Raw genomic sequence first — 22558 nt, 5'->3', positions numbered from 1 at the left:
CCAACCCGCAGCCCCAGAGGAGTGGGGTGAGGCTATCAAGTTCCTTTTCCCTTTTCAAAAACGGCCCCGCTTTTCCTGGAAGTGTTTGTGGCCGGTGCTGCAGCAGCCACGGCTTTGCCCTTTTCCCGGGTGGCGTTCCTCGCGGGTCGGGAGCGGGGCGGGGATGTCTCGTGTTACTGTCTCTGTCCACGGGCTCGGGCTCCGGGCGTCCGCAGCCTCCCGACTCCTCAGCGAGGCGCCGAGTCCTGCCTTCCTCTTCTCTGCTGTGTTTCTCTGTGTAATCACAGCTGACTTGGCGTGACTCTAGACGTGGAGACCCACGGCACCCTAACACGCCGCCTCTGGTTTTCTAGAGGTTAGTTGGAGATCAGAGTCTCATGGTCATAGCGCCGGGCTGGCTTTGAACCGAGGTCCTCAGGTCTCAGCCTCCTGAGTAGCTAGGATGACAGGCGTGAGACGCTGCGCCCCGTTGCTTCTTTTCTTTTGGAGTTCACGGTTTCTGGGTCCCCCCATTTTCTCCCTCTCCTTACTATCTTGAGCATATATCTAGGGAATGGATTATTTTTCTTTTTCTCTACCCATTGAAGAACTGAAAAGCAGGAAAACTGTCGAAGTGTCTGAGCGAGAAACTCACGGTTTTGTAAGAAGCAGAAGCCTGAGGCACTCTGGGAGCAAGAAGTGCCATGGTGGGACTTAGACTACTGGCCAGGTGTTATCACTTTTTATCCCTCCCTCCTTAGCAACAGTTCCCCTTTCTCTCACTCAAGGGGGTTTCAATTCAACGCATCAATCTATGGGTACAATGTATCTTGACCACCACTCCCCCCACCACCTATCCCAACAGACTATCTTGAGAATGTGTGCACCGTTGTTATAAAGTGTGTTTAGTAAAAATAACTTTGGCCTGCTACAACTTGTTTCCATGCAAAGACACCACATATTCTTTCTTTATAGTTCCCCTAAAAGACCTGTTTTTATAAATGTTCTGAATGAATTATGTTCTCGGGGAAAACATTTCTCCCCAGGCATTTCATTAAACTTGCCTATCAGGTTATTAGGTATTTTATTTGTTAGAGTTACTCAGAATTATTAGGTGACTCCACTACAGGAAGGCTTTGAATGGCTTCCCAGCTCACCCAGAAACCCCCATATGAACTCCAAATTCCTCACCACCCTCTCAGTCAGTGCTACCAACCTCCTTGCAGTGGCTCCTGATCTTCAATTACATCAAACATTCTCCATCAGGAGGATTGTGTATCCTCTCTTCCCTGGATTCCTCTCCACCCCCAAATGTCAGCATGGTGTGTTCCTTTCTGATAGAGAGAGTTCCAAAAGCCCATTCTCAATTCTGCCCACTGTTTCTGGGTTTTCGTCAGTGAATTCCTTTAATGGACATATTTTATGTTTATCTGCTTGTCTGTTTTCCACCTCTTCAGTGGCAACTCTTAAAAAAAAAAAAGAGTATGGGAACTTGATTTTGTTTTCTGCTGGAACTCAACACAGAACAGTGCCTAGTAGCTGCTTTCATATTAAATGAATACAGGCTTGGATAAAAGAGATCTGACTTGGAAAAAAATGGTGCCAGGCAAGTCATAAATTTTATGTAAGTTACATGTAGGTTACAATTACATAATTATGTTCCTTAATGCTATTTTTTCTGCTGCATTACAGATGCAGAAAAAATAGATTCTTTTCTATAGAATAAAAACTACACATTTGGTAGAGGTTGATGATAATTGGATAAATTGAAAGGATAGGTTTGAAGTTTCCAAAAGTATTAACAATATTCATCTCATTAATCTTAAATGATAAAAGTGATGTCTTATATTTGACCACAAGGTGGCAGAATAGACCTAAATACTCTGTAAATGATGGCTTTCTTGCTTTTTAAGAGCAGAGATGTTGATTTCTTATTTGTTACAGTGAGTATTTTCACTAATATATTATCCCCCAATGCTATAGTAAAGCAGATAAAATAGATGTTTTATCTGGTTGCTTTTAAAAACAGGCTCTAATAATTACCCAAGCACTAAAATTGGAGCTCCTAGCTCCAGATTGCTGGACCAAGGGTTTTTCCACTCCAAGATGTTCAATTTCATCTTCCTGGAAACTTGGTATTAGTTCCAAATTTCTTCTGATAAAATAGTCTGAAAATAAGAATCTTCAAAAAAATGGGCTGCTATTCACAATAGCGATGCAATGGAAACAACCTAGATGCCGACTCTGTTACAGATGGATACAAAAAATGTGAGATAAATATATATATAAAATGGAAGTCTACATAGCCACCAGGCAAGATAAAATAATTGCATTTGCTGGGAAGTGGACGAAACTGGAGCAAATTATGTTGAGTGAGATAAGTCAAGACCAAAGGAACAAAAGGTGAATGGTCTCCTTGATATGTAGATATTAGATCCAAACAGTACAAGAGCAATGACTCAATATTCAGGTACCCAAGGTTATGGACATGGTCTTGGAGATATAAACATAACTACATAGACATAAAAATCTATGGGATATATACTCTATGGACATAATGTTATATAGATCAATATGTATCTATGACATTCAAACCCTCAGCTTAATTTTAATTATGTTCTAAAATCTATGTGCCTGTGATTGCATATAGATATAGCACTTGACCACTGCTCCATTTCTGCGTTTTTGCTGGTTAATTAGAGCTAAGAGTCTTATGGACTTCATTGTATAGTGATGCTCAGATCTCAACCTCCTGAATAGCTAGGATTACCAGCATGGTGCCTGGCTAAAGCGTGGGGTTTTTAAGTGGAAGGTCCTGGGCATCTGGATGCTATGTTTGCTATCGATTTGCATTGGGCTACTTACTACTTATTCATTTTTTTTTGCCAGTTCTGGGGCTTGAACTCAGGACCTAGGCACTGTCCTTGAGCTTTTCTCAAGGCTATTGCTTTACCACTTGAGTCACAGCACCACTTCCAGCTTTTTCTGTGTATGTGATACTGAGGAATCAAACCTAGGGCTTTGTGCTTACCAGGCAAACACTCAACCACTAGGCCACACTCCCTGCCGCGGTTTTCTTTTTTTCTTTTCTCTCTCTCTCTCTCTCTCTCTCTCTCTCTCTCTCTCTCTCTCTCTCTCTCTCTCTCTCTCTCTCGCTCTCTCTCTCCCTCTCTCCCTCCTTCCCTCTTTCTCTCTCTCTTTCTTTCTTTCTCTCTCTCTCTCTTTCTTTCTTTCTTTCTTGGAAAAGCAAAATACCCAGCAACCATTTATTGGGTACTTTAGCAGAGTGGGAGGAGTAGCTGCTGGGGATAGATTCCAGAGTCTGTCATTTGCATGTTATATCCAGAGTCTGTCATATGCACTTCCAGTCCCCTATTGAGTATCCGATAAGTCCCTCATACCATAACTAAATTAATATTTATATTTACTTCTAACGTGGATTTGTCAAAATTGAATGAACATTAAATTTTTGGTGTTTGGGAGTGAAAATAATATGGCCTAGCTTTTTATTCTACACATGAACAAAATAAAGTCAAAGATGATGTCAAAATGCTTGGAGATATATGGTTAAGTCATAGCAGAACCAACACTTGAAAATGATCAGCAGTAAAACTCTAGGACATTCCATTGTCTCTCCTCCTATAATAGTAACTTCAAAATGTGTAAGAGTCACTCTCCTGGCTTTTAGTCCAGTGGAAGAACAAGTGAGAATTATGGTGAGTTTGGAGGGAGCAAAGAGGTGGGAGAGAATAATGTTGGGAGGAAAAGACCAGGGAGGCCTTCATGGAGGAGAAGGACTTTGTGGAGGAATTTGAACTGAATGCAGAGAAAGCACTGAGGTACAGGAATCCAAGAAGGAGAAAAACTCCTACATCAAGAGTGGAGAAGACACTGTGTCTGGATTTGCAGGAGCTCAAGCTTCCCCTAAGGAGAAATGACAAATGAGGCTGGGTAGGGTGTGGGCTGGGTCCAAAGGCCAAGGCTCTTGAGTACTAGGTGAAATTTGTTCTTCTTTATCAGTGGGATCTATTCATTCTTTCACTCACTCACTCATTCAGTTGTTTAACAAATATGTGTCACTCTGCTGCCACAGCTTGCGCAAGTTCAATGCCATATGGAAAGGAGATGATGAGCAAGTGAGAGAGTAGAGCACAGGCAGACAGGGACAGGATCTCTCTACACGAAGTTGTCTAGAATACTGGGGCCTCCAGAGTCTAGAAAGAGGTTGGAGCCTGAGCAGGTGCTGGAGAAGACTGGGTTTTGCTCGTGAAGAGATTAAGGGAGAAGGTCTCATGTCTCTCTCTTGAAAAGCCACTCTCCTGATGCACAGGGAATTCTGGCAAAGTGGGAGTGGGGAGACCATTAGGTCAAGGTAGGAATTCTCCATCCCAGAGTCCCTGGAGTTGGGGATATAGCAGTGGAGCAGCAAGCCACAGATGGACAGGCTTACTAGAGGAGAGCTCCAATCTGTGGGTGAGTTATCCATGATGCATAGGTGAACTGGCTGTGAAGAGCTATGGCAGTCTGGTAGACTTTGATCCCAGATGATGTGATCTTATTTGTAAACACAGACTCTTTGCAGGTGTAAGATTTAATTAAGAGTCTGTCATTTAGATCACCCTGAATTTTCCAAGGGTACCCAAAATACAGTGATAAATATCTGAACCGGAGGCAAGTGCCAGTGGCTCAGTTACTAACTAAAAAGACACTGGGGCTAACTCCACACAATCACTGGTTCTGGGAATTTGAACTCAGGGTCTGGGTGCTGTTCCTGAGCTTTTGCTTTTTTTAATTTAATTTTTTTTTAAAAAAAACTTGAGTCTGGTATTCTATTGCTTTAACCACAGGTCCACTTGTAGCTTTTTGGTGGCTAATTGGCAATAAGAATCTCACAGCTTTTCCTGCCCAGGCTGGCTACTAACTCCACTCCTCAGATCTCAGACTCCTGTGTAGCTGGGATTACAGACACAAGCCACTGGTGCTCGGCTTTTGCACATAGTACGTCTTCAATATGGCTCTAGTCCTTGAAGTGTTGAAAATATGGTGCACATCTGTGCATTAGTTTTCTCATGTCTTGTGTTTAATTATCCACAAAGAAAAAGAAAATTCACAAAATCTTTTATGTTCTTCTCTTTTAACTGCCTCAACCAGAAACTTCTGAGGCAGAATTGGTTGCAATTCCTTTGAAAATTTTATTAATAGAGACATAGTGTGTTTTTAATCTTTGGTATTAGGGTCACCCAAATTTATTTTGGTGGTTCATTCGTGCTTGATTCTACCATATTTTCAGTAAACAAAGTCAGCAGTTTTTTACTCCATAAAATATATTGGACTTTTTAAAAGGTACAGTTCAATGGTGATTAATGAAGAAGCTAAGTATTGAATCAAAGATTCCTCTTTGTCTCAGAGACCAAGGAAATCTTGAGACCCCCAAGAGAGATTAGTATCTATAGCAAGTTTAACATAAACATCAGAGACATTCCACTGTGGATACATTGCTTGCTCTAAAATTCTGTGCATGTGTGTTATATTTCCTATGTGTTTGTGTATGTAGAAATATGAATAAATCAAAATGCTTGCCTGAGTTTCTCAATAGACTTTTCCAAGTTGAAACTGAAGACCAGCATTTTTTAGTAATCAGAAAAAAATCAGAAGGAGTTTGCCTCCTGTGGGTGCTTGTGCTCATGCCTGTAATCTTAGCTACTCAGGAGGCCAACATCTGAGGATTGGGGTTTGAAGCTAGTCCCAGCAGGACAGTCCCATAAGATTCTTACCTCCAATTAACCAGCAAAAAGGGCAGAAGTGGAGTTGTGGCTCAAGTAATAGAGCACTAACCCTGAGCAAAAGTCGCTCAGGGGTAGTGCCCAGGCCCTAAGTTCAAGCCTTGGGACAGTTACAAAAAGAAAAGAAAGAAGGAAAGAAAGAAAGAAAGAAAGGAAGGAAGAAAGAAAGAAAGAAAGAGAGAGAGAAAGAAAGAGAAAAAGAAAGAAAGGGAAGGAGGGAGGGAGGGAAGGAGGGAAGGATGGAGGGAGGGAGGGAGGAAAAAAGAAAAGAATAAAAGGAGTGTGTCTAAGTAAAACATGGATTATTTACAACAGCGAACTCGGTACTATATTATCTTTGGTAGCCGCATTTATTTTCAAAGTTTTATTTATATTTTATAGATTTCATTGAGATATATTTAAAGTGTTTAGAGCATATATAAATTGCTACTTATTCATTCATAGTTGCCTGAAAAGAGGGAAATGAAAGATGTCATGCAGTCTAGATGAACAGATAAGAAGGATATATCTCAAACAAAATAAAACTTTTAGGTCAACAAATCTCAAAATAGATACCATTAAGTTTTAACCCAATGTCTAAACAAAGACTAAATCAGTAAAAATAAAGGCCAAAACAATATACAGGAGGACAATTTTTTGGATTGAACTGTGAACTGAACACTGCCTTGTTCTTCAGCAGATAAGTCATGTAACCAGGTCAGTAAATACCTTTCTGTCAACTAAATTTACTTTTCAATTTAGTTCTTTTTATCCCATGGAATTTAAGCCTTGAGTCGCTCTTACTTTTAAAGTTATACTGAGATCTGGGCACCAATGATGCTTGTGGCTCAGATTTGTAATCCTAGCTACTGGAGAAGCTGAGATCTGAGAATCACAGCACAAGAAAAGCCAGGAGACTCTTATGGCCAACGAACCACTTAAGAATCGGAAGTGAAGCTATGGCTCAAAGTAGTAGAGTGCTAGCTTTGAGCAAAAGAGCTCAGAGATAGTACCTAGGCCTTTGAGTTCAAGCCCCATGACCGACAAAAACAAAATAGTACTGAGAGTTCTACATAAATAAGTTTACAAACCCAATGAACAAAACCAACTAATAACAAGACCAGTGCCTGGTCACATCTGAATTGTGTTATCAGGAGTGGCAGAGATGTGGACCTGCTGGTCTAAATACGTGCCTAAAAAAGGAAAGTCACCTTGAAACCATCCTGTCTAAAACAAAAGCTCCACACATATGGCCAGGAGAACCATTATCCATCTTTCTTCTCTTTCCTTGTTGTGGTGGGGACAAATTCTTGAGCCCTGTCCTTGCTAGGCCAACCTGGTACCACTGAGCCACAGCCCTTGGGCCTCCATTGTGCTTTCAGTCATTGAGCCAGTAATTAACTGCCCCTCACATGATTCAAGGTGTTGAGAACCTGCAAGTAAGCCAACAGATCTCTTAGCAACAGAGAGTGTGAATGCTGAGAGGTAAAGGGAAACAAGCAATATTGAATCACATTTTTTTTTTTTTTGCCAGTCCTGGGGACTGAACTCAGGGCCTGGGCACTGACCTTGGGTTTTCTCAAGGCTAGAGCTCTACCACTTGAACCACAGCACCACTTTCATCTTTTTCTATGTATGTGGTACCAAGGAATTGAACTCAGGTCTTAGTGCATGTTAGGCAAGCACTCTTACCGCTAGGCCAAACTCCAGGCCTGGTCATGGGTTTCTTTTATGTAAATATTTCCCTTTCCTACCTCCCTGATTATAAACTTGCCCCCACTCTTGGATTTGGATGATAACTAAGTTGAGAAATAAGATCACGTTTGCAGCGGAGCAAAGATTGCAAAGTGTGATCTCAGCAGCACTTTATCCATTCATCTGTAGTTTGGCTCCTATTTGGGAATTAGAAAACAGGAAGATCATGGTTCCAGGCAATTCACAACTGGTTGTAGTGGCTTGGGCTTATCATCCCAAACTATGTGGGAGGCTGAGATTGGGAGGTTTGTGGTTCCAGTCCAACGAGTGTGGAACAATAAATAAACAAAAGACCCATGAGTCTCTGTCACCAGTGGTGTGCACTTGGGACTCCAGCTAAGACTAGAAGTTTAAAGGATGCAGATTGCAGTTTAAGGGTGCAACCCATTCTAATGTTAAGTCTTTTGCTTTTATTTTGAAATAGGAAAAAAGAAAGAAGACCGACTGTTACTTAATAATTGGCTTACTATTTTTAATATAGAGAAATTGTTTATTACTATTTCAGGAATAGAGAATATTATGATTATTTCTTAATAGGCTGGTTAGCTTTTTTAAGGTGGAGATAAAGCTCCCTGTTTTTTCATGCAATTCTGCACACATTGTACCACATTGCTGGGGAAACGGAACACAGGCCAGCTTCACTTTGTGGGCAAATGTTGGCCACATGTAGAGCTTACTGCGCATGCACTCACATGCCTGCGTCAAGAATCTGCACTCCATTCTCTTCTGAAGCAGTTCTGTGTGGTTTCATGACCATGATAGTTTACATATTTGTTTAGGCATCTCAACCCTAACTTCCTGCGGTGGGCATCTACTGTGTGTGTGTGTGTGTGTGTGTGTGTGTGTGTGTGTGTGTGTGCATGTGCCAGTTCTGGGGGCCTTAACTTTTTGCTGCCAAAGTTAGTGTTTTACCATTCGAGCCACACCCCTGAGCTGACAAGTTGCCCTCAGTGGAATTTTCAGGTCAGCTTTAGGAAATAAAGAGATTTATGTTTCAGGTATGCTCAAACAACAGTCCAAGGTTTTTTTTCTCCCTTGAACATTTATACATATTAGTGTATATAGATATTAGTGTTTCTGTCCTTTTTTTTCAGGGGAGGGAGGTCCCTGAGTGCAAAGTTACATTATAATTTATAACACCTTTTCTATTGTCTTCCCCTGGCTCAAAATCAGAAAACTAAATACAAGAGAAATCAGAGAAGAGGCCAGTTCTCAGGGAGGCCGTGGAGAGGGGAGAGAGGGTGGAGTTTAGGCTCTTGCTTCAGGGACAGTACCTCTGAAGAAGGCCACCCTTTGAAGAGCTCTGACCAGAGGGATCCCAAGAGATTTCACTGTTCCTGAAATGGTGGCCTTTTCTTGCTTCCTCAGATCCCCTGTGGAGGGAAAATGGAAGATGGAAAGGGAGCCATTATTTGGAAGCTTCTGCTGTCTTTGCAGGAACTTGGAAGTCACAATAAGGAAACTTACTTCAGATTTTTATTTCCAAATTCTCCAAGCAATAGCCCAGGCCTTCGTCAAGTGTTTGTTTGGGACTTTGCCTTACAAACAGATTCATCTGTGATGAAGTTTTTTTTTCCTTCTCTGTTAATTGGAAATTTGCCATTGCCCATTTTTATCAGTGAAAAGCAAGTTGTAATTTTGAAATCTAGATCTAGAAAATGTGTCTTGAATGACAGCTGTTGGTGATGATGCCATATAAAACACTTGCAGATGTGAATTGGAAACTGGAGGAGTGAATTTTAGAAATAAAGCAGTAAGTCTGTCTGCAATACTAGGTCAGCCAAGCAGAAAATGCTATAATGCACAGGCCAGGGTGCTGTCACAATAACATTGGAAGAACATTTGGTTTGTGTTCTGTCACACATTTGTAAGAGGGATTGTGCAACAGCCTTCAAAGATGTTGGCTGTGTTAGACAAACTTTACATTCGTGAATGGTGTGGGATGACAACACTCCATTTTAAGTGTTGGTGATGGGGTAATATTTCTCCTACACAAACTTTCCTTTCTATCTTTTGCAACTTCTAAGAAATAGATTGAAAAAACAAAAAACTAGGGCCAGGAGTTTGGCCTAGTGGTAGAGTGCTCGCCTAGCATGCACGAAGACCCAGGTTCGATTGCTCAGTACCACATCCATAGAAAATGCTGGAAGTGGTACTGTGGCTCAAGTGGTAGAGCTCTAGTCATAAGAAAGCACAAGGACAGTGGTCAGGCCCTAAGTTCAGTCCCCAGGACTGGCAAAAAAAAAAGTCAAACAAAACAAAACAAAAAATAAATATAACAACCCAAACCCAGGTTTCTCTCTCCAGGTGTGTAAAAGAGCTCACTTTTGCGTGTCACACAATGTTCAGGCCTAGACAGAACACACACTGAAAGGTTGTAACCTGGCACTGCCTACTGCTGCCAGTGAGACCCTGAGCTATTTTCCTAACCTCTCATTGCACGGAGAAAATGTTGCAGCCTTTTCTAATATGTCAAATACAGATACTAGAGTAATAGATTTGATGAGTAAAAACCAATGAAGCATGTAACATGTGCTACTGTATTAGGACTTAAAGAGAAACAATCAAATGGCTTTAAAAATGATTTGGCCAGGTGGCCACCAGTGGTGCAGGCCTGGAAACTGAACAACTCAGGAGGCTGAGGTCTGAGGATTGGGGTTCCAAGTCAACTAGGGCAGTAAAGCTAATGAGACTGTTATCTCCATTTACCCACCTGAAAAGCTGGAAGCAGAGCTGTGACTCATGTGGTAGAGTGCTAGCCTTGAGAAACAAAGCTGAGTGTGAGCCCCTGAGTTCAAATCTCAGTACACACACACACACACACACACACACACACACACACACACACACACACACACCCTGATATAGTCTTTCAGGAATTGGTGGTTTTTCCTTCTATAAGGAACCAGGGTCAATTTTGTTCACTTATAGGCTAATCAAAGAGCAACTGAGAACATGCCATTTGCTATGACTCACTGTAAAAGAGTAGAGGAGGTGGTTCCTTGGGAGACACTGGGCCTCTGCAGCCAAACACCTCTGATGCCAATTAGATAAGGTGCATTGCCTTATGTCAGTTCTCTGTGGAAAGGTCTGCTCAAAGAAAAGGATTTAGGAGAACACAGGATCAAGATAATGCCAATAGTGTTGGAGTAACCCAAACCTAGCTCTAGATGAAAAGAAACCCAGGAAAGAAGATAACCCATCCTGTAGAAATTGTGCTATTTTCCTATGAATCCAAAGTAGGGGGCTAGACATGGTCGTGGGCGCCTGTAATCCCAGCACTGGGAAAGCTAAGGCAGAAGGATCTCAGATTCCAGGTCCATGGGGGACGGGGGGCACCTCGAGCCGGTAACTAAGGAGCAATCTCTGTAGACATTGTTGGCTTTCTTTCTTTTTTTCTTTTCTTTCTTTCTTTGACAGTGCCGGAGCTTGAACTCAAGGTCTGAGTACTGTCCTTGGGATTTCTCAAGATTAGCCCTCTACCACGTGAGCCACAATATCACTTATGGCTATTTTTTTCTATGTATGTGGTACTGAGGAATTGAACCCGGGTCTTCGTGAATGCTAGGCAAGCACTCTACCACTAGGCCAAACTCCAGGCCCCTACTGTTGGTTTTCTAAATGCTAATAAAATTTCTTGTTTTTTCCATTTCTTCTAGTGACACAAATTAAATACTCATAACAAACTCAAGGTGAATGAATGTTTAAATCCTTCTCACTTAACTATAATGTCTCAGCAAATTATAAAGCCTGTTTATACACATATAGGGCCCACATTTAGCATCCTGCTTGGCATATACAAATAATTCACTAGATTGTGGTGGTTACAAATCCCATCTCTCTCTCTCTGTAAAATGGCATGGAGAGAACCATTTTATTTGGATAGCCTTAACAAGATCGAGGACTTAAATGTGGGATTGAATGTTCACACTCAGTTCAAATGTTCATGTCTTCACTTGAAACTAAAACTTGATAACTTGAGGCACGAATGTAATGTAATTTGAGCCCAGTCTTAAAGCCTTAAACTTAATCTATACAAAAGCCTTGGCTAATTTTGGTACCTGGATTTGGTTCCTATTTCTCTCACATAGTTGGTGCTCAATAAACGTTGGCATCTGTGGTTGATTGAGAATTTTTTTTTTGCAAAAAAAATTTTTGCAAAAAAAAAATTCAGTTGATTAATGACATTTGACCTTTGTGAATGAATTTCCAGCTAGGTGGGTTTTCTATTGGTATAAGAGAAGGGTGAGAATGACTTTCCAGATAATGATGTGAGCAGTAGTCACAGTACTGCATATGCGTATTGGTATGGGTGCTGATAGTGGGGCTCGAACTCAGGACCTGAGTGCGGTCCTTTAGCTTTTGTGCTCGCGGCTCCTGCTCTACCATTTGAGCCACACTTCCACTTCTGGCTTTTTGCTGTTTAATTGGAGGTAAGTGTCTCAGATGCTCTTCTGCCCTGCCAGGCCTTGAGCCGTCATCCTCAGATCTCAGCCTTCAGAGTAGCTAGGATTACAGGCATGACCCACCAGCTTTGGCAAAGCAGTAATTTCAGACAACGTTTCGATTCCATTCTCCATCCACGCGGGATCAGAGTCATTTAGGAAGACATCTCCTACGCCAAACCAGTCATTTTACAGAAGACGGAACCCTGAAGCGTTGAAGCCATTTGTTCACCTGGCAGAGTCAGGACTTGAAGTCCAGACAGCTCAATCATTTTGTTCCTAGGAGACTTTCCAGTTGTTTCCACAGAGACCACAGCATGGACAGGTGTCTCAAGGTGTTGATGTGAGGAATGCATCCTCTGGCCCGGGGCTGCCCAGTGCACGGACCTGGCCTGGCCGGCTCGAGGGAATGAGGCAATGCTGACAGGATGCCTTTCTGTTGTTAGAGTGAAGCCCCGCGGGCGGCAGGTGGGCGCTCTGGGGTTTAGAGTCAGCTGGGGTGGAGGTGGGCGGCGGGGCCGGGGCGGGGGGGCGGGGCCGGGGCGAGGGGGCGGGGCCCGGGCGGGGCGGAGGGCCGCGGGGGGCGGAGCCCGAGGCCCGGGCCCTCGGCGCGGCCGGCGGAGGGCGCCCCGCCCCCGCGCGCTGATTGCTGCGCGCCGGGCCTGGCCCCGCCCGCGCCGAGCGAGGGGCGGCGAGCGCCCGGGGCGTCCCGGCCGGGGAGACCGAGGGCTCCGGGGACCGCGAGCCTCACTTTCTTCTCCTCAGGAGCTAGGGCGGCCAGGCCTGCGGCTCCGCGCGCCCCGACGCTTCCTCCACGCCGTCCCGGAGCTCCGTGCAGGAGTTGGGCGACCCCGGCCAGGCCGGATGGCGTAGCTGCACCCTGGGCCGAGCCGCCGCTGGAGCCCGGGCTGGGCGGGGACCGCCGAGGGTCATCGGCTCGGGACCCGCCGCCGCTTGCGAGGTACGAGCGCGACCCGGCCTCGCCACGCAGCCCGCGCGGAGGGGCCGGGCGCCCGCCGGGTCTCGGTTTCTGCGGGGTGACGCGGGGTGGGACTCCCGGCGCTGTCCTGGCTCCGGGCCGCAAGACCGGTGTCCAGCAGTGCGGGGGAGGAATTCTCCACGCCCGTCCCCCCAGCTCGTCCTCCCCGCGGGGCGCCACGGCCGCTGCCCCGGGAACGCGGGGAGCCCCGGTGGGAATGGCGTGCGGTGCCGGGGTTCCGGGACGTCTGCGCCCGGAGCCGTGCGCGCCCCCAGAGCCGGCCGCGCCCTCGGGGCACCCGGTGGGCTGTGGTCCGGGCCCCCCGCGGAGAGCGCGTCCAGGGGCGTGGGGGGGGGCTCGACCACACCCCCGGGAGGTTGGAAGAACTCGCGGCGAGTTCACTGGGTTCCGGGGGACTGGGAACGTCTTCACCTGCGTCCCGGAGCCCGCGCGTGGGGCCACCGCGAACCGCAGCGGCAGGGGGGATTTGGCGAGGGCCCCAGAGAGAGCCGCGGGAGGAAAGATCACCTCGCCTGGTGGAGCTGAGGCTTGGGGGGCACCTCGTACCGGCGGCTGTGAGGGCAGAATCATTGGCGATGTGGCCGGGACCAGGGCCGAACCGCTCAAGCGCGAGTGCTAGCGCGACGCACGGCGGGCACGCGGGGGGCCCCGGGGGCTGGGGCACCGCGGAAGCTCGGCTCTCTCGGCTCCGCATCCGTGGATCTTCCGGGAGTACGGTACTTGGGAGGGCTTGGGTCCGAACGCACAGGTTTCTAGCGGGGATGACAGGAACGCGCCTAGGCGTGTGCTGACACCTGGTGTCTGTTAATTACACATCGCTGGAGTGGTGCGCACCGCCGAGCGCCTCCGCAGGCCCGCTTTGCAGCTAGGACCCTCGAGGCCGAGTCTCCTGCCACGCTGCCGAAGACCCGGCGGCCTTCCTAGCCTCCACTCCGGAGGGTGCTCCGGTGTTGTTGGTTTGTCTTCCTGGGGGGATCAGATTTGTGGATAGTTCATGTACTGTCAGACCACGGAGATCCTCTCGCCCAGCTTCCCACAGGACTCGACTAACTTCCTCTCTCCTTTCTATCCTTTCTCCTTCCTTCCTTCCTTCCTTCCTTCCTTCCTTCCTTCCTGCTTGGTTTTTTTTTTTTTCAGTTTCTGGGCTTAAACTCATGCCTAGCACTCTTGCCTGTTTTTTTTTTTTTCTTCTCTCTCTCTTAAGGCTGGCAGTCCACCACGGATCCACACTTCTGCTTCCAGCTTTTTGCTGGATAATTGGAAATGGAAGCCTCAGATTTGGCGGTCTGGGTTCGTTTTGAAACCTCGATCTTCAAATCTCAGTCTCCTGAGTAGCTGGAATTATAGACACTGAGCCGCGGGGTGGCTGTAACGTAGCTTTTTGAATCTGATTCGTTTTGGTGATTATGCATATAGGGGTGAGAGCTGAATGTCACAGCCCTCCTGAGAGGGGCTACAAATAATTATAAATAGAACTCGGCCTTGTGTTAATATGGATCTTTTTTCTTAATTTCTTTTATGAATTCACCAGGCATTGTTGACCACAGTTCCTTGGCTTCCTTAGGAAACAGCTTGAGGTTGGCACAGGAGACAGGGAAATAATTCTTACCCCCTTAAGGGCTATTAAAATGGAATTGATACCGTGCCATTGTGTCAGTTAAAGGATGTGGCTCTGTTTCTTGATGTTCTCTGCTTTTGGCTTTAATTCTGCATTGTTTAGCGGTTCAAGGCTTCAGCATTTCTTTCTTTTTTTTTTCTCTTTGGTGTCAATTTTGATTTTTCCTGTTGAGATAGAACTGGACCATTGCATAGCAGCTGAACTTAACTACTATTGATTCAGCTCATGTTTCCCAGTGTAAAAAGCACCAACTTTTTCTTGAACCCCCACCCTGCACTTCAAAGGCACCATCCCCTGGGGAGTCATCATCAGGTTTTTCATATTAGCCAACAGGGGGCGCATAGTATACTCTTGATGTCTAGCTGGCACCTAAACCTGTTTGTAGTGAAACTTACTTTTTGGAAGTGGAAAATGTGGTTAGCAAAATAACCAGGTTGCTTTCTGAGTTTGCATTGAAGAACTGGCTTTAATTTTAACTAATTAAAGATGACCTTGAGGAAAGGGGCCTCTATGTTGCACGGATGTCAAGAACTTTCTGGTGGATGGACGGATACAAAAATGCACACCATGAGACTGGGAATGTAGCTCAGCAGGAGAATGATGGTTTAGAACATATAATGTCATGGGTTCCATCCCCAGCACCCACCAGAAAACTAAAAGTAAGCAAGCAAACACAAAATAATTCCACCCACCATTTGTTTCCCTTAAAAGTCATGTAAGTAAACTACTACTTTTTTTTTTGTCGTTTGATTAATTTTTCAGGTCCCTGATTCCTTCTATTCCTCCCTCCCGCTAGTTGAACCTGGAGCCTTACCATCTACACAAGTGCTCAAACAGTTGAGCCTGGCTTTTCTTAGTATAAGATAATAAAGGTTATTAACTTAAATTACAGCAATTCAATTACTATGCATTCTTCAGAGGTGTGTGTTTTAGTATAGGTTGACTGTTACTTAACGGAAATGCTAAGTATCAAGAAGGGTTCAGACTCTGGAATATATGTATATATGTAATAGAATAGCTTGGGGAGACCACCCACGTCTAAACACACAGTTTGAGTTTCATATATGTCTTATAATATGAATGGTATTTTCATGCAGTATTTTTAGTGCACATGAGTCCTGGCTCCCACTGGTCACAGGAGGACAGGTGGAGAATTTTCTACTTGTGTCTACTTGGTGCTGAAAAGTTTAGGATTTCGGAGCATTTTTGATTTTTGATTTGGGGATTCTGTATAGGATCAGTTTGCACAGTCATATCATGCACAGTTTGAATAGCATGTGATACCAGCAGGCATCTGTGATGTGTTTATGGACAGGCACCTGTCCATCCATAGCCAATATGGAAGAATTCATAAACAGTAAAAAAAAATCTGTCAAATGGACTTTGGAAAAAGGTTTTCTAATCTTTATAGTTTGGTGGGCCATCTTCTGTGCTTATGCATTATGTAGTGTTATTTTAAAATAATGCTACGTAGCCACTTTCTAGACTGCAACATTTTGCTTACATGAAGACTCACATTTATTTAGGAGCTCATTTAGTTTTAGTTTACAGGTGTTTAGGGTGATGTATAGAGGGGTTACAGTTACATTTGTCAGGTAGTAGGCAAGTTTAAATTTGCATGCAAATTTGATTGTGTTGTGACTCTTAACCCCTAGCTCCTGGGAAAGAAAAAAAATATCTTTTAGAGTCACTACTGATTTTTTTCCTAGTTAAGTCACTGGATTCCAGGGATCCCAACTGTTGGAAAAGCTCAGACTTTGTTTAAAAGCTCCAGTTAGAATTTGAGATTGGAGTTTGCATTGAAGAACTGGGTTTAATTTCAGCAAATTAAAGATGATCTTGATGGATCAAGTAGGGTCACTGCTAGAATATTCTTCCTGTGTGATTGTGCTTTGTGTTCATTCTTGATCAGTCATTTTGAAATACATTTTAAAATCATTTTATGCCTTTGGATCAACTATAATGGTCAGATTTATTAATTAATAGAAAACCTCTTAAAAACTTGTAACAGTTCTTTTAAGTGCTTTTTTAAAATCAAATTTTAATAATGCTATTTTAGCCACTCCATTGGAAGAATTTCTTTTCTTTTTTCTTTTTTTTTTTTTTGGCCACCAGTTCTGGGGCTTGAGCTCAGTGTCTGAGCGCTGTCCTTGGGCTTTCTCAAGGCTAGAGCTCTACCACTTGAGCCACAACAGTACTTCCGGCTTTTTCTATGTATGTGGTACCAAGGAATCAAACCCAAGTCTTTGTGTGTGGTAGGTGAGCACTCTACCACTAGGCCAAACTTCCAGCCCTAGGAATTTCTTTGTTTACAGAATTATTAATTTTTAAAAGTTTTTTATTTTTATTAATTTTTAATTTTTTTTTAAATTAATTTTTTAAGTGTTAGCTACTCTACTCTTTTTTTTTTGGTACTAGGAATTGAACTCAGGACGTTGCACTTGCTAGGCAAGCACTTTGCCACTGAGCTACATCCCAGCCCCTCCTAGGTTTTTTTTTTTGGCCAGTCCTGGGCTTGAGCTCAGAGTCTGGGCATTGTCCTTGGACTTTCTCAATGCTAGAGCTCTACCACTTGAGCCACAGCACCACTTCTGGCTTTTTACTATGTATGTGGTACCAAGGAATCAAATCCAGTTCTTCATGCGTGCTAGGCAAACACTCTACCACTAGGCCAAACTCTAGGTCCCCCCCCCCTTTTTTTTTAAAAGCTTAACGTTCCTTGACTTGGGATAATCTTAGGGGTTTTAAAACTTAAAAGTAAGTTTACAATGGCATTAGGAATGTGGACGCTGAAACTAAGAGGGGAGCTAGGTTAAATAAAAAGTTAGGCTTAGCTAGGTATTAGTGGCTTATGCCTCTAATCCTAGATACTCAGGAGGCTGAGATCTGAGGACCATGCTTCTCGAAGCAAGTTAGGGGAAGGAAGGTCTGTGACAGTTTTGCCTCCAGTTAACCACCAGAAAAAGCCAGAAGTGAAGCTGTGGTTCAGAGTAGTAGAGCACTTGCCTTGAGCAAAAAAAGCTCAGGGACAGCATCCAAGCCATGAGTTCTAGCCCAGGACAGGCCAAAAAAAAAAAAAAATCTATGACAAATACCCTTGAACCATTAGGACATCTGTGTCACTGGAAGAGAATTAAATGTACCAAGATCTATGGCCTTAATTCCATTCTTGGAAAGATGGCAGTATTTCTTTGTAGCATTTCATAAAATACAAGCTGTTGCTAATTTGTTCAGTTTCTAGTCAAGTTGAAATGAATCAGCACTACTTGGATAAGACTATACAGAAGAGGGCTGGATCCTTATCCTGGGCTCTGTCCATTTCTAGATTTCTTGTTTTCTGTCTTTTGAAATAGCACATTTGCTTGTTAATTGACACCAAACTTTAGTTTTCTCTGCTCGCAAAGCCTGTAAGTTAGCACAGATTTTGAAGCATTCTCCTTCCCCGCCTTAGAGGTGAGCGATGTTGATCTCTTATTCTCTCAACCAAGAAGTGTGCTCTGTGTGTGTGTGTGTGTGTGTGTGTGTGTGTGTGTGTGTGTGTGTGTGTTTTGACTCAATAGTAATATGAATTCTGCCTGAGGCCACCACTGCTATTTGGGCCTTAGTCTACTTTTTTTTTTTAATTCTTCAGTTTTTCAGGCCAAAGATGGAGGTTTCACAAGCCGACAACTATTTAGAAGGGAGTACAAAACATATTTTAAGAGAAAAATCTGGAATAAGAGCCCCCAAACCCGATCTTTGGCCATCATCCTGTGTCTGTTCCTCATAGTTTCTATCTGGGTGGGAGGTAATGTCTCCTGTTTATGCTTATGATTTGAAGATGTTGACATCACCTGAACCTAATCAAGTTCATCTTTTAGAATCAGGTCTCAATCTGTTCCCTAGATGGCAATTTATAGAGTGATATCTAAAGTCTTAGCTCTAGCAATGGAGGAGCATCTTACTTGGATGCTGTTTGTAATAGAAAACAACAATACAAAACCACAGCCCTAAACCTCAAACATGTACAACCACAAAAACACCTGCTTTTCTGTCCTTCCAAGTGTGTAATTCTTTTCACTGATCCATGCCCGAAGGTCAGGAGGTGGTAGAAAATGGCAGGTGGACCATTTGTGAAAACACTTTTAAGATGGTTAGCTCCTGGGGGAGCGGGTGGGAATAAGCCAACCATCTGTTGTTGGCTGGAGGTGGAGGAGCTCTACAATTCCCAGGGGTGAGGACTATGGGGTGTGGGTAGGGGCAGAATACCAAGTGGGCCCCCAGGAGGGGCAGCAGACAGAACTTTGGATTCCTTCTTTATTGTTTTATTAATAATGGAAACTGGATGAATATTCTTGTCCCTCTGGGGACTGGGCTTTGTTAGCATTTGTAGTGATTTATGTGTTTTGATAGTGGGATGTTGGTCTTTGAATGCAAAAATGCATGGGTGGCTCTTTGTGAAATTTCATTTCCTAGTTATCTAAGTGTATAACTGTTGGAGCAGAATATAACTTTGTTTTCTCTCTCCTCCTCCTTGGAAGGTCGTGTGAGGTGAGCGAGTAAGATTGGAGGCATGCAGCCCCATCCGCCCTGTGAGTGTTTTTACGCTCCCTCAAGAGTTGTGTCATTCTTGCTCTGTGGTCATTGCTTGTCTCTTCCCTGGTTGGCTTTTATCTGTCAAGCCAGATATCCTCGACACAAAACACTTCTGAGGGTCTCATCTCATTCTGTGCTATTAGACCCAGAGCAGTTGGCTGGCAAATTCAGTTCAACTTAGAGGGAAAGCACCGTTGACTCATCCCATACACGTTGAATCATTGTGGAGTTATACTTCCCTGTATGTAGGAGTGGTTTCTCTATTTTCTGAGATGGCCTCTCTCTCCTCCCCTCTTTCTTCTCCTCTCTCCCTCTTCTTTTCTTTCCTTCCCTGCACCTGTTTAGAGCTAGAACTCATGGTCTGGATGCTATCTCTGAGCTTTTGTCCTGGAGGTTACTGCGTTACCACTTAAGCCAGTACCTCTACTTCTAGCCTTTAGCTGGTTCATTGGAGATTAAGGGTCTCATGGATTTTGTTGCCCAATTTAGCTCTGATCTTTGGTCTTTAAATGTCATTCTCTTGAGTAGCTAGGATGAGTCTTGTTTTGAGACTTCAGGGAGATAACTCCTGGCCACTTATGTACCATATACCATAGGACTTATGAAAAACATGTGTGTGAGCAACTCATTTTGTAAAGGCATACCTGTACACCTGCTTTGTCTTGATTCTGTGCTCTACATTCTTAACCATGGATGCAGCATGCTTTTGAAGGGCCTAGAGAAGATGACCCACATGCCTGACTTCCCTATTTCTGCTTCCATGACACTTTTATTTCACTGTTAGAAGTGTTTTTTTTTGTTTTTTGTTTTTTTGCCAGTCCAGGGGTGGGCACTACTTTGAGCTTTCTCAAGGTTAGAAATTTACCACTTGAGCCACAGCAGCACTTCTGGCTTTTTCTGTGTATGTGGTACCAAAGAATTAAACCCAGGCAGGTCTTTGTGCATGCTAGGGAAGTACTCAACCACTAGGCCAAACTCCGAGCTCCATTATTAGAAGAAGTTTGTGTGTGTGTGTGTGTGTGTGTGTGTGTGTGTGTGTGTGTGTGTGATGGGGGTTGAACTTGGCCTGGGCACTGTCCCTGAGCTCTTCACCTCAAGGCTACCTCCCTACCCTTAAGGGAAAGCCCCACTTCCCATTTTCTAGAGGTTAATTGGAACTAAGAATCTCTGGTCCTTTTGTGCCCTGGCTGGTTTTGAACCTTGATCCTCAGATCTCAGCCTTTTGAATAGCTAGGATTACAGGCATACGCCACTGCACCTGGCTGTTAGAAGCTTTAATTCTGAACGGTGTGTGGGCTAAACAAATTTCCTTTATTAGGTTCTACCAAATTCTTAAAAGTTCCTCCAGAAGGTATTCCATGTAGTTAACTTGCTGGGTTGGTAGGACTTGTGGTAAGGTTTGAATAGGGGACAGATACATGTGCAAAGCAGGATGCTACTTAGTTTAAATGGAAGCTAGGAGAGGAAGGACCTAACAATAATAAGGGATTTAAATATTTCATCTGGAATTAATATACATTTCAAGTAGGTAAGGAGTTTGCAAAAGATTTTTTTTTTTTTTTGCTAAGGTTATGATTCTGTAGTTGGCAAAACTCTTACAGCCCCAAAGATCCTGTTCTCTAAAGGCCAGGAAAAAGCAGTCTGTTTCTAATTATGTATCACAAAAACTAGTGAAATTAAGCCAAGAAAAATGATCCCTTGGGAATGGGGTTGGCTTCTCTTTGCAAAGGGTAGAGGAGAAAGAATTGGAGATGCACATTTTAAAGGAATCTGCTAGTTTTTCTGTTGTTATTCAGATCCTCACCCTCCCCCCCCATTGCTCCATATTGGAAACGAAGAAGCCTTTTAGGATTGTTTTTGGTCACTATCTTGTGCTCTCTTCCTGATGGATTTGCTGCATGCATTGCTCTCTCTTTTTTAATTCTCTCTCAGCCTATCTCTGCTGCCTGCCCCCTTATGTTCCTGATCTTTCTGTCATCTTTTAATGATTAATCTTTTTTTTCTTCCCTTTTTTCTGTTGCTTTCACAAAGTACTTGATGCTAGATGACTCACAGAGGATGAAAGTTTGCATAGCTCATGGTGCTAAAGATTGGGCAAACTCAACTGGTAAGGTAACCTGCTGGTTGGAGTATCCTCTGCAGGGGGAGGTGGACTGCACCAGCTCAGGTCTCTCTCCCTTTCCTTATATACCATAGTGCTATTGGAGTAGGGCCTCACGGGTGCATTCTTTTTTGCCAGTCCTGGGGCTTGAGCTCAGAGACTGAGCATTGTCCTTGGGCTTTCTTAAGGCTAACACTCTATACCACTTCTTCTGGCCTTTTCTATGTATGTGATACTGTGGAATTGAACCCCAGTCTTTGTGTGTGCTAGGCAAACACTTAAACACTAGGTTTTTTTGTTTTTGTTTTTTGTTTTTAAACATTAATTACCTTTCAGTGGTCCCACTCCTAAATACCATTGATAGATTAAGTAATTGCAACATGAGTTTGGATGGGGATGTTAAAAAAAAATATTAGCAAAATTTCTCCTTTCTTCTCTCCCCCTTCTCATTCTGCATTTAGTTGCTTTGATTTCCCTGCTTCAGTAGCTATCAGGTGATGGTTTTAATTTAATTTTTTTTTTTGGCGTAGTTTTTCTTTTTGTGCCAGTCCTGGGGCTTGAACTCAGGACCTCAGTGCTGTCCCTGAGCTTTTGTTTGTCTTAAGTCTAGCACTAAACATGCGTGTGCGCGCGCACACACACACACACACACACACATACACACACACACACACACACACACACACAAACAACTTCCACAAACCCAGAAACAAACCAAAGGCTCACATACCAATCCTCTCCCCCCACCCCACTCTCTAAATGTGGGGATTTTTATGTTTTGTATCTTGTCCAATCCTACCTGTAGAATAGTGGTGGCATGAAGCAGGCGCTTGGTAACCATTTGTCTCATGAATAAATCAAATGAAGCAAAATTTGATGAATTTCTTGCAGCTGCAATTAAACACATAGGGCTTTCAAAAGGGGAGATATTGGATCTGTCTGGAAGATTTGATTTCTGAAAGCCCCATGTGAGACTCTCAGACTAGAACACTGATCTCTTTTGAATTTTCGGACTTGAAGCAGAGGCCCGGGGGCTCCCCAGCCTCCCAGTGGTTTGGGAAGATTGCCATATTACCTCCAACAGGCCTGTGCTTGCTGAGGTTTCCCTCTGGCTGTGGTTTGCCCTTTAACCCTTCCCTACAAAGATGAAAAGGAAGCACAGACCAGGAGGAAGGAGCTGGAGGAGCGCCTGTGTGGGGCAGAGGGGCGAATGTCCTGTGGCCTTGACATCCTGCTGTGTGGCTCTGAGCATATGCTGCTGATGGCTTTTTGGAACCTTCTAGATTTGCCCTGCCTGGGGCTGAACTCTGAGGAACTACCTTG

General features: G+C 44.0%; 1 protein-coding gene across 1 annotated transcript in view; it reads left to right on the top strand.

The window, feature by feature from the left end:
- The first annotated feature begins 12685 nt into the window (after positions 1 to 12685).
- Tgfbr3 (transforming growth factor beta receptor 3) overlaps positions 12686 to 22558 on the top strand; it is a 172527-nt gene continuing 162654 nt past the window's right edge. The window contains exon 1 of the mRNA XM_090334180.1: positions 12686 to 12902. The gene's annotated coding sequence lies outside the window, so the exon portion shown is untranslated. The remainder of the gene's footprint in view (positions 12903 to 22558) is intronic.

The sequence above is a fragment of the Megascapheus bottae genome, chromosome 6 (assembly GCF_031878675.1).
Source record: "Megascapheus bottae isolate mThoBot1 chromosome 6, mThoBot2.hap1, whole genome shotgun sequence".
Lineage (NCBI taxonomy): Eukaryota > Metazoa > Chordata > Mammalia > Rodentia > Geomyidae > Megascapheus > Megascapheus bottae.
This window is presented reverse-complemented; position numbering and strand designations above follow the sequence as displayed.